Raw genomic sequence first — 10271 nt, 5'->3', positions numbered from 1 at the left:
TCAGCAAATTTTGATACTTTGCAAGTGAGCCCATCATCGATATCATTAACATAAATTAAGAAGAGCATGGGGCCAAGCACTGATCCTTGAGGTACGCCGCTTTTGACATCGAGCCAGTTAGATGTAACACCGTTTAGAACTACTCTCTGTTTCCGCTCAGAGAGCCAGTCCGCAAGCCAATTGTGAATGTTACCCGAGATACCGTGCGCCAGTAGTTTGCTGAGCAATCGTTGGTGGGGGACCTTATCAAATGCCTTTTGAAAATCCAGAGGGATGAAAGAAAAAGATATAGACGATTGAACATAGGAGCTTGAGAATATGAGATTATAAGGAGTCTGTGCAAGAGGCCGGTAGGTCTATACAAGGCAGCTCCTGTAAATGTAACCCCGCCTAACCTCGCTATCCATGAATTTATTCAACCTCTTCTTGAATGCATCTTTCGTATTGGCACCCACAACATGACTTCCAAGCCTGCTCTATTCATCCACCACTCTATTGATAAACCAGTTCTCGCTAACGTCCTTGTTAAATCTGAATTTATCCACCTTAAACTCATTTGTACGTATCATACCCGGCTCTCTTACCACCAAAACATACTTAACATCACCCTTATTAAAGCCCTTCACCCATTTACGTACAAGCTTCGACCAATTCTTATCGTACCTTTCGCCTTTTTAGAGAATGCAGATTTGAATGTTTAAGTCTATCCTCATATAGCAGGTTTTCCCAACTCGTGAATCATAATATTGTCCCAGTCGCTTGTGGGGGCCGCGGAGGTATTAGGTGCAGGGGATGGCGTAGTGGTGGTGTTGATGTGGAGTAAGCGGTGGTGGAAGTGGCGATGTGGAGGTGGAGGAGAACGTGAAGTGGAGTAAAGTGGAGTTCTTATCGTTGGTTAGTGTAGGTCGCAGATGTGGAGATGTGGAATGGTGGCGCAAAGACAAAATTGTAGTGAAGGTGGAGTGAAGTGGAGGAGAGTTCTCGTCCCTAGTGGAGGCCTGATATATGGAGTTATAGAGCTCAGGAGTAGCGACGACGAGACGAACCGGAGTGAAGTGCAGTGAAGTGGAGATCATGTCGCTAGTGGAAACCGTAGAGGTAGAATTGAAGAACCCTGAAGTAGTGGCGCCGATACGAAGTGGAGAAGACGAAGTGGAGTGGAGTGGATTGAAGTGGAGTGGCAAAGTGGAGTGTCCTCGTCGCTAGTGGTAAGCTTCACGAAGGTACTCCACAACCGTTGACCAATTCTGAACCACAAGCCAACGGTGGTGGAGTTACCAACATGAGGTCTGACCAGGGGGGGGAGTGGAGTAGTGGAAGGACGCTGGGTGGAGGAGGGCAGTGGTGATGACTTGACTGGTGGTGGAGTGGAGGTGATGAAGTTGAGGTCGTGGTGGTGGTGGAGTGACTGGCACCTTGGACTGGAAGAAGAAGATTTGTTTGACTGGTGGAAGGAAAGTGGAATATCAAAGTGGACAAATTACCTTCATTATCATCATTACTATTATCATTATTACTATTATGTTCATTATTATTACCACTATCTTCATCATCATAATCTTCAACATCTCTCCACTTAAACTATTTACATTCATTACTCAGAAACCAATATGGGAGAAGAAAGTGGAAGAGGGTAAGGAGGAGGAGGAGGAGGAAGAGGAGGAGAAGGTGGAAGAAGAGGAGGAGGAGGAGGAGGAGGAGGAGGAGAGGTTATACTCCTTCTGGTGGTAATGATGGTGGTCGTGGTGGTAGCGACAGTGGTGGTGGTGGTGGTGGTGGTTGGTTGGGGGGGGCGTCACTTCGGCAGAACCTGTGGAGAGAAGAGGAAATGATAATAATAATAATAATAATAATAATAATAATAATAATAATAATAATAATAATAATAATAATAATAATAATAATAATAATAATAATAATAATAATAATAATAATAATAATAATAATAATAATAATAAAATAAGGTCAAACCAAGACTCTTATAAAAATACATCCATCTTGATTTAATATTCTGTGTGTGTGTGTGTGTGTGTGTGTGTGTGTGTGTGTGTGTGTGTGTGTGAGAGAGAGAGAGAGAGAGAGAGAGAGAGAGAGAGAGAGAGAGAGAGAGAGAGAGAGAGAGAGAGAGAGAGAGAGAGAGAGAGAGAGAGAGAGAGAGAGAGTAAATAAATTAAGAGGTTTTGAGAAGTGAGATAGAGAGGGAATGGAATAGGACGAGGAGGAGGAGGAGGAAAAAGAGGAGGAGGAGGAGGAGGAGGAGGAGGAGGAGGAGGAGGAGGAGGAGGAAATACAAGTCATGCTAATCAAGGTAGGGAGGACTGGGAGAGAAGAGGGAGAGAGAGGATGGGTGAGAGGACTGTGGGAGGAGGAGGAGGAGGAGGAGGAGGAGGAGGAGGAGGAGGAGTAGGAGGAGGAGGAGGAGGAGGAGGAGGAGGAGGAGGAGGAGGAGGAGGAGTAGGAGGAGGAGATAAGAAAAAAAAGGGATGGCATAAGAAACAAGAGGGAGAAATAGAGAGAGAGAGAGAGAGAGAGAGACCCGTTACTTGAAGGTCATGCTCTCTCTCTCTCTCTCTCTCTCTGTAAGTGATGAGGACAGCCTTCATCACAAACTTTCCTCCTCCCTTCCCTCCTTCTCTCCCTCTCTCCCTTCCTTCCTTCTCTCCCTCTCTCCCTTCCCTCTCTTCACCATCTATTCCCTCCCTTCTCCTTCAATTTTCTCTCCTCTCACTTTCTTCCTTCCTTCTTTTTTCTCGTCTTCTCCCTTTTCTTTCTTCCCTCCCCCTTTCTCCTTTCCTTCCTCTCCCTCTCTATCTCCATTTCCTCTTCTCGCTCTCTTTTCTCCATTTCTTCCCTTCCCTTATTCTTCCTTCCTTTTCTTTTAATCTCCGCTATCTCCTCCTTTTCTTCCTTTCTTTCTGTCCTCCCAATGTCATTCTCTCTCTCTCTCTCTCTCTCTCTCTCTCTCTCTCTCTCTCTCTCTCTCTCACCTGCCTCATTAGGAATAAATCACCTGTATTAGTGTCTTTTTTTCTTTCTTTCTTTCTTTCTTCTTTCTTTATTATTTTATTTCTTTTTCTGATTTGTTTTATTAAGTGTCCCAAAAATTATGGGAAGAGTAGAAGGAGGAGGAGGAGGAGGAGGAGGAGGAGGAGGAGGAGGAGGAGGAGGAGGAGGAGGAGGAGATAGATAAACAGATAGAAAGATAGATAGATAGATAGATAGATAGAGAGAGAGAGAGAGAGAGAGAGAGAGAGAGAGAGAGAGAGAGAGAGAGAGAGAGAGAGAGAGAGAGAGAGAGAGAGAGAGAGAGAGAGAGAGAGAGAGAGAGAGAGAGAGAGAGAGAGAGAGAGAGAGAGAGAGAGAGAGAGAGAATGATAGCGCAGAAATGACAGACAATGAAAAACATGATCAAAGGAAGGACGAAGGGAAGGGAATGGAAGGGGAGGGGGGGGGAGGAGGGAAGGGGAAGAGGAGGAAGGGAGGGAGGAGGAGGAGGGGAGGGAGGAGGATGGGAAAGGAAGGGAAGGGGAGGAAAAAAAAGGGAAGGGAATGGAAGGGAAGGAAAGGGAAGGGGAAGGGACGGAAGGAAAGGGGAGGGAAGGGAAGGAAAGGGGAGGGGATAGAGAGGGAAGGGAGGAGAAGAGAAGGGAAGGGAAGGGGATGGAACGGGAGGGAATGAAATGGAAGGGAAGGAAGGGAGGAAGGAGGGAAGGGAAGGAGGAAGGAAGGAAAGAGGAGGAGGAGGGAGGGAAGAGAAGGGAAGGGAAATTAAGTGAAGGGAAGGGAAGGAAAGGGAAGAGAAGGGAATGGAATGGAAGCGAAGGGATGAGATAGGGAAAGGGGAAAGAGAGGAAGAAGGCATGAGGGAAGGGGAGAAGGGAAGGAAAGGATACAGAAGGAAAAGGAATGAAAGGGAAGGGAAGGAAAAGGAAGAGAGGGATGGGAAGGGGTTGAAGTGTGTGTGTGTGTGTGTGTGTGTGTGTGTGTGTGTGTGTGTGTGTGTGTGTGTGTGTGAGCGCGCTTTAAGAAGATGATTTATGTGCGTTTGTCCTTTGTCCTAACGTACATACACACGTACACGACACACACACACACACACACACACACACACACACACACACACACACACAACCCGGATATAACAATTGGGATTCCCTCTTCGCGGAAAAAAAAAGACAAGTGGAGAGAGAGAGAGAGAGAGAGAGAGAGAGAGAGAGAGAGAGAGAGAGAGAGAGAGAGAGAGAGAGAGAGAGAGAGAGAGAGAGAGAGAGAGAGAGAGAGAGAGAGAATAAAGATATCTTAAATCCGTGTTGTGTAATCGATTCGTCTTCGTCTCGTGCGCGCCTCCACAACCTAACCTGGAAATAAGTCTTCTACCTCCTCCTCCTCCTTCTCCTCCTGCTCTTCCTCCTCCTCCTCCTCTCTCATTTTGGAAGACTGATCAAGGGAAGGAAGAGAATAGGTAAGGATGAGAGAAGAAGCGAAAGGGAAGAAGGTATGTAAGGAATTAGTGGAAAGGGAGAGCAGGTTAAAGAAGTGGTAGATAAAAGGTTAAGAAGGAGATGGAAGGAAGGAAGAAGAGAGAGTAAAGAAGATAGGGAAGATGGAGAATAAAAGGGGGAGAGAGAGAGAGAGAGAGAGAGAGAGAGAGAGAGAGAGAGAGAGAGAGAGAGAGAGAGAGAGAGAGAGAGAGAGAGAGAGAGAGAGAGAGAGAGAGAGAGAGAGAGAGAGAGAGAGAGAGAGAGAGAGAGAGAGAGAGAAAGGAAAATGAAGAGTGAACGAGAAAATAAAAATAAAAATACTTGCGATAGACAGTATTTGCACACACACACACACACACACACACACACACACACACACACACACACACACACTGCACTCAAAAAGTATATGTCTTGCGGTATACGGTTTTTTTTTTATATTGTCTGATTATTTTTGTTTGTGTATAGTTATTTTAAGGTTCTGCTCTCTACACCCCCCTCCCCCCCCTCCCCCCCAGCACCACCGGGTAATGCAACACGGGGATAATAATAGTAGCAGGGCATATCTAAAAAGGGGCGCAGGCAATCTTAGCAAGGCAGCAGCGAGAAGGTAATTGTCAGATAAACACACACACACACACACACACACACACACACACACACACACCTGAGAACATAAATAGCTGATTGTTGCGAGGATATTGTTACTACTACTACTACTACTACTACTACTACTACTACTTCTACTATTACTGCCTTTTATAGTTCTTGATGAAATATTGCTGTCATTAGTGAGGTGACTCTTAGGAATGACTCGTAAGATTGCTTTAGAATTAGTAGTGGTAGTAGTAGTAGCAGTAGTAGTAGTAGTAATAGTAGTAGTAGTAGTAGTAGTAGTAGTAGTGGTTAGAATATACAATAATATAACTTTTTACACCAAACACACACACACACACACACACACACACACACACACACACACACACACACACACACACACACACACACCAGTTTTTGCAGCCTTGGTAACGGTGCGAGGCGGCGTCATGTTGGCAACACTGTGCTAGGGGAATTCCCTTCCTTTAGTCATCCACTGTCCTCCTCCTCCTCCTCTTCCTCCTCCTCCTCCTCTTCAACCGTCTCCGCCTCCTCCTTCTTAACCGACTTTGCCACAGCTTTTTCAAAATTGGGAGGAGGAGGAGGAGGAGGAGGATCACAAAGGAACACAAAGGAAGAACAAACAACAGCAGACCTGCTGGTCCTTACGAGGCTGTTTGTGACAAGCTACACTAACTATTTAATCAAAGGTGGAAGATGAAGGACAGCAAAGGCGAAGGCTCCTCCCCACCCCCCCCATCCCTCCAGCCAAAGCTGGCAGGAAAGGAAAAAGAACCATGCAGCATGGAAAAACTGCATGGAAATTATGTAGGAAAGAGGAAAGAACTACCATTACTGCTACCACTAACCGGGCGATAAAAGCGGACAAGGACACCAGTATTCGAAAGAACTTAACGTTATTACGACAACGAGTAATATCTTAGTTGCTGGTTGGATTCAAAATACTTGTCTAATCTATTCTTGAAGGCCGGAGGAGGAGGAGGAGGAGGAGGAGGAGGAGGAAAATATGGAGGACAGTGGTGGAAGATTAGGTGGAGACTACTTACAACTTGTTGCTATTCCCTCCTCCTCCTCCTCCTCCTCCTCCTCCTTGTTCTCCTTTTCCTTCTTCTCTTCCTCCTTTTCCTTCTCTCTTTTCTTCACATTCCTCTTCAGTTGCTCCTCCTTCTCCTTATCCGCTTCTTTAATCTCTTCGTCCTGCTCCTCCTGCTACCCCCTCCTCTTCCTTCTGCTTCTCCTCCTCTTCCTTCTTTTTCTTCTCTTTCTTCATCGTTTTCCTCTTCAATTGCTCCTCCTCCTCCTGATCTTCCTCTTTTATCTCCTCTTCCTCATCCTTCTCTTCCTTCTTTTACTTCTCCTCTTTCTTCTTTTACCTCTTGCGTTCCTCCTCCTCCTCCTCCTGGTGCTCGTCCTTCCCCTCTTCCTCCTCCTCCTCCTCCTCTTTTTCCTCCTGCTCCTCCTCCCTCTCGTTAAAAAGCAGGAATGGCCTCCACCTCGTTCCAGCAGGAGTGCACTGAATGTCGGTCCCTGCTGGCCACGGATAGCAGACGACTTGATCTGTTCTGCTGGCGGCAACTCAAGAAACATCACTAAACCAGGCATCATCGCTGTTACCTAAAGACAGTTGCCTACCCTTCCATGTTTCCAGATGTAGTTTCTTCTGGTTTCCCTTTCTCTTCTTTTGTTCTTGTTTATTGTTCTTTCTTCTGTCTTCTTTTACCATCTTCTTTTTCTCCTCTTCTCTCTTTTCCTCTTTTCTTCTTCTCTCTTTATATATATTTTTTTATCCTCTTCCTTCTTTCTCTTCTTCTTCTGCTCCTCGTTCTCTTCGTCTTCCTCCTCCACTTTCTCAAAACGCACACACACACACACACACACACACACACACACATACAGGTAAAGTAGATGTTATGTGGCTTGTTCCCTCCGTAGACTTATGTGGCAGAACTACCCCCCCCCCTCCTCTTCCTCCTCCTCCTCTTCCTCCTCTTCCTCTTCCTAAGTTCACATTACAAAAGACATCGATACAGAAAACTCTCAATTGAATATATGAAGAAACAAACAAAAAACTTAAACATGTTGAGTCGTGTCTGAACTTGTTAACATTTTCTGGTACACTTATTAGTTGCCAAGAGGAGGAGGAGGAGGAGGAGGAGGAGATGAAGGAGGAGGAGGAGGAGGAAGAAAGATTGGAGTAACGATCGTAAAATAGGTGCATAATGTGATCTCTCTCTCTCTCTCTCTCTCTCTCTCTCTCTCTCTCTCTCTCTCTCTCTCTCTCTCTCTCTCTCACACCGTTACAATGAGGAAAAAAATGGAGGCGGGAGGCATATCATTAAGGCTTCTATATTTATATCCTTATCTATCTATCTATCTATCTATCTATCTATCTATCTATCTATCTACCCATCTACCTTACAGACCTACACCCTTGATCTACAAAAAAGTTAATATATTGTGATACTGCAACGGGTTTGTGTGTGTGTGTGTGTGTGTGTGTGTGTGTGTGTGTGTGTGTGTGTGTGTGTGTGTGTGTGTGTGTGTTTATTTATGTGTCTTGTTTTTAATGTTTTGTTTGAATTTCTGTCAATTTTTTCCTCTCTCTCTCTCTCTCTCTCTCTCTCTCTCTCTCTCTCTCTCTCTCTCTCTCTCTCTCTCTAAGGTTACGGGCGCAAGAAGAGGAAGAAGAAAGAGTCCCCAATCTTCTTTTTTTCTCTCTTTTTGATCACGTGACGAGCAGTTTGGCGCCAGAGGGAGGGAGAGGAGGAGGAGGAGGAGGAGGAGGAGGAGATAGGGAAGGGGAATGAAGAGGGGAGAGTTGAAGATAGTTGGAAAATATATAGGAAGGAAGGAAGGAAGGAAGGAAGGAAGGAAGAACAGAGGAAACAAAGGAAAAAAAAAAGGGGGTGGATATGGAAAAGGAGAGAAAGAGAGGAAATTGCTAATGAAGGGATGGGAAGGAAAGGGAGAGTGAAGGGAAGGAGAAGGGAGAGAGAGGGAAGAGGAGAGAGGGGGAAGGTGGAAGGGAATGGGAAGGGAGAGGAAGGGGAGGGAAAGAAGGAAGAAGGGAGAAAACAGTGAAGGGAAGTGGAGGGAAGGAGAAGAACGGGGAAGAGAAGAGAAGGAAAGGAAAGAAGAAGGGAGAGAACGAAGGAGGGAAGGGGAGGAAGGGGATAAGGGAAGAGGGAGGTATGGAAGGGAAGGGGAGAGGGTGAAGGGGAGGGAGAAGGGGAGGAAAGATAGATGGAGGTGGAGGAAGAAAACGGGTCCTATAATATGGAGGAAGAGGAGGAGGAGGAGGAGGAGGGCGAAATTTGGGCCGAAGCACATGACACACACACACACACACACACACACACACACACACACACACACACGATGCAGAGAGAGAGAGAGAGAGAGAGAGAGAGAGAGAGAGAGAGAGAGAGAGAGAGAGAGAGAGAGAGAGAGAGAGAGAGAGAGAGAGAGAGAGAGAGAGAGAGAAGGGAGAGAGGAGGAGGAGGGAGGAGGGGAGAGGAGGGGAAGGGAAGGGAGGGGGGAGGGGGGTGCTGGGGAGGGGAGGGGGAGGGGAGAGACTCAAGGACAATGACTACACCCCCTCCCTCGCTCCCACCCCCTTACGCACACACACACACACACACACACACACACACACACACACACACACACACACACACACACACACACACACACACATACACTATCAAATTCCTTTATTTTACTTCTTTATCATTATTTTCACTTATATGGACAGAGAGAGAGAGAGAGAGAGAGAGAGAGAGAGAGAGAGAGAGAGAGAGAGAGAGACCAAGGACTTAACGATTTATGCACCACCATCAATACTAATTACATCACCACCACCATCATCACCACCACCACCATCATCATCACCACCACCACCACCATCATCACCACCACCACTACCACATTTATTACCAACACAATAAGAACACCATCACCACCACTACCATCACCACGACTACTACTACTACTACTACTACTACCACTACTACTACTACTACTACTACCACTACTACTACTGTTCTTGCTGATGTTACTGGATATAGAGAAAGAAGAACAAGAACAAATAGAAGAAGAAGAAGAAGAAGGAGAAGAAGAAGAAAAAGAAGAAGAAGAAGAAGAAGAAAAAGAAGAAAAAGGAGAAAAAAGAAGACGAAGAAGAAAAATAAAAATAAAAATAAAGAAGAAAAAAAAGAAAAAGAAGAAGAAAAAGAAGAAGAAGAAACTGTTACATGATTACTTAACACAATCACGTCAACCACCACCACCACTACCACCACCACCACCACCACCACCACCACCACCACCACTACCACCACCACCACCACCACCACCACCACCACCGCCACGTACCATTACCTACCACAATCACACTATCATCGCCACCACCATCACCACCACCACCACCACCACCACTACCACCATCATCCACATATTACCATCCATTAATACTAGTCTCCTCCACTCCATCACCTCCTCCCATACCCCCCCCCCATCACCACTACCATCATCACCACCACCACCACCACCTTGCTCTGACCACCTGATCTCCCCCCTTCCCCCTATCCTCCCTATCTCCCACTCCACCACCACCACCACTACCACCACTTCCACTCCCCTCCTCCTCCCCTTCCACCAACCTCCACTGTTCTCACCTCCCCTATACAACTCCACCACCAACACCACCACCACTAGTAGAAGAGGGAGATGTCGGGGAATGGAGGGAGGGGAGAGGGAGAGACAGGGAGAGTGAGAGTGAGGGAGAAAGTGAAAGAGCGAGAGAGGGAGAAGGTTATTTGAGAAGAATAATAGGGAGCAACGAAAGGGAGTGAGGAAGGGAGATGAAAAGGGAGAAGTGAAGGAAGAGAGTGAGAGTGAAAGAAAGTGAACTACATTATGGAAAAGGGAGCTGGAAATACAGGGAGAAAGATAGGGAGAGAAAAGAAACAAAGTAAGAAAGAGGTAGAGAAAATGAGGGAGAGTAAAAGTGAAAGTAAGGGAGAGATTGAGATAACATTATGAATAGTTATGGAGTAAAAAAAAGGGAGAGTATAGAATGGGAGGGAAGGAGAGAGTGAGTGAGAGAGGGAGACATGAAAAAAATAGGCAGTGAAGGGAGTAGGGAGACACGTGAAGGGAGTGAGGGAGGGA

At 46.1% G+C, this 10271-nt stretch overlaps 1 long non-coding RNA gene across 1 annotated transcript in view; it reads right to left on the bottom strand.

The window, feature by feature from the left end:
* Nucleotides 1–1642: 1642 nt before the first annotated feature.
* The window catches only part of LOC126981258 (uncharacterized), a 64195-nt gene continuing 55566 nt past the window's right edge, over nt 1643–10271 (bottom strand). The window contains exon 3 of the long non-coding RNA XR_007733863.1: nt 1643–1810. This is a non-coding gene — a long non-coding RNA (uncharacterized LOC126981258). The remainder of the gene's footprint in view (nt 1811–10271) is intronic.

Source organism: Eriocheir sinensis, chromosome 47, assembly GCF_024679095.1.
Source record: "Eriocheir sinensis breed Jianghai 21 chromosome 47, ASM2467909v1, whole genome shotgun sequence".
Lineage (NCBI taxonomy): Eukaryota > Metazoa > Arthropoda > Malacostraca > Decapoda > Varunidae > Eriocheir > Eriocheir sinensis.
The sequence above is the reverse complement of the archived record's forward strand: the minus strand, read 5'-3'. Positions and strand labels throughout refer to the sequence as shown.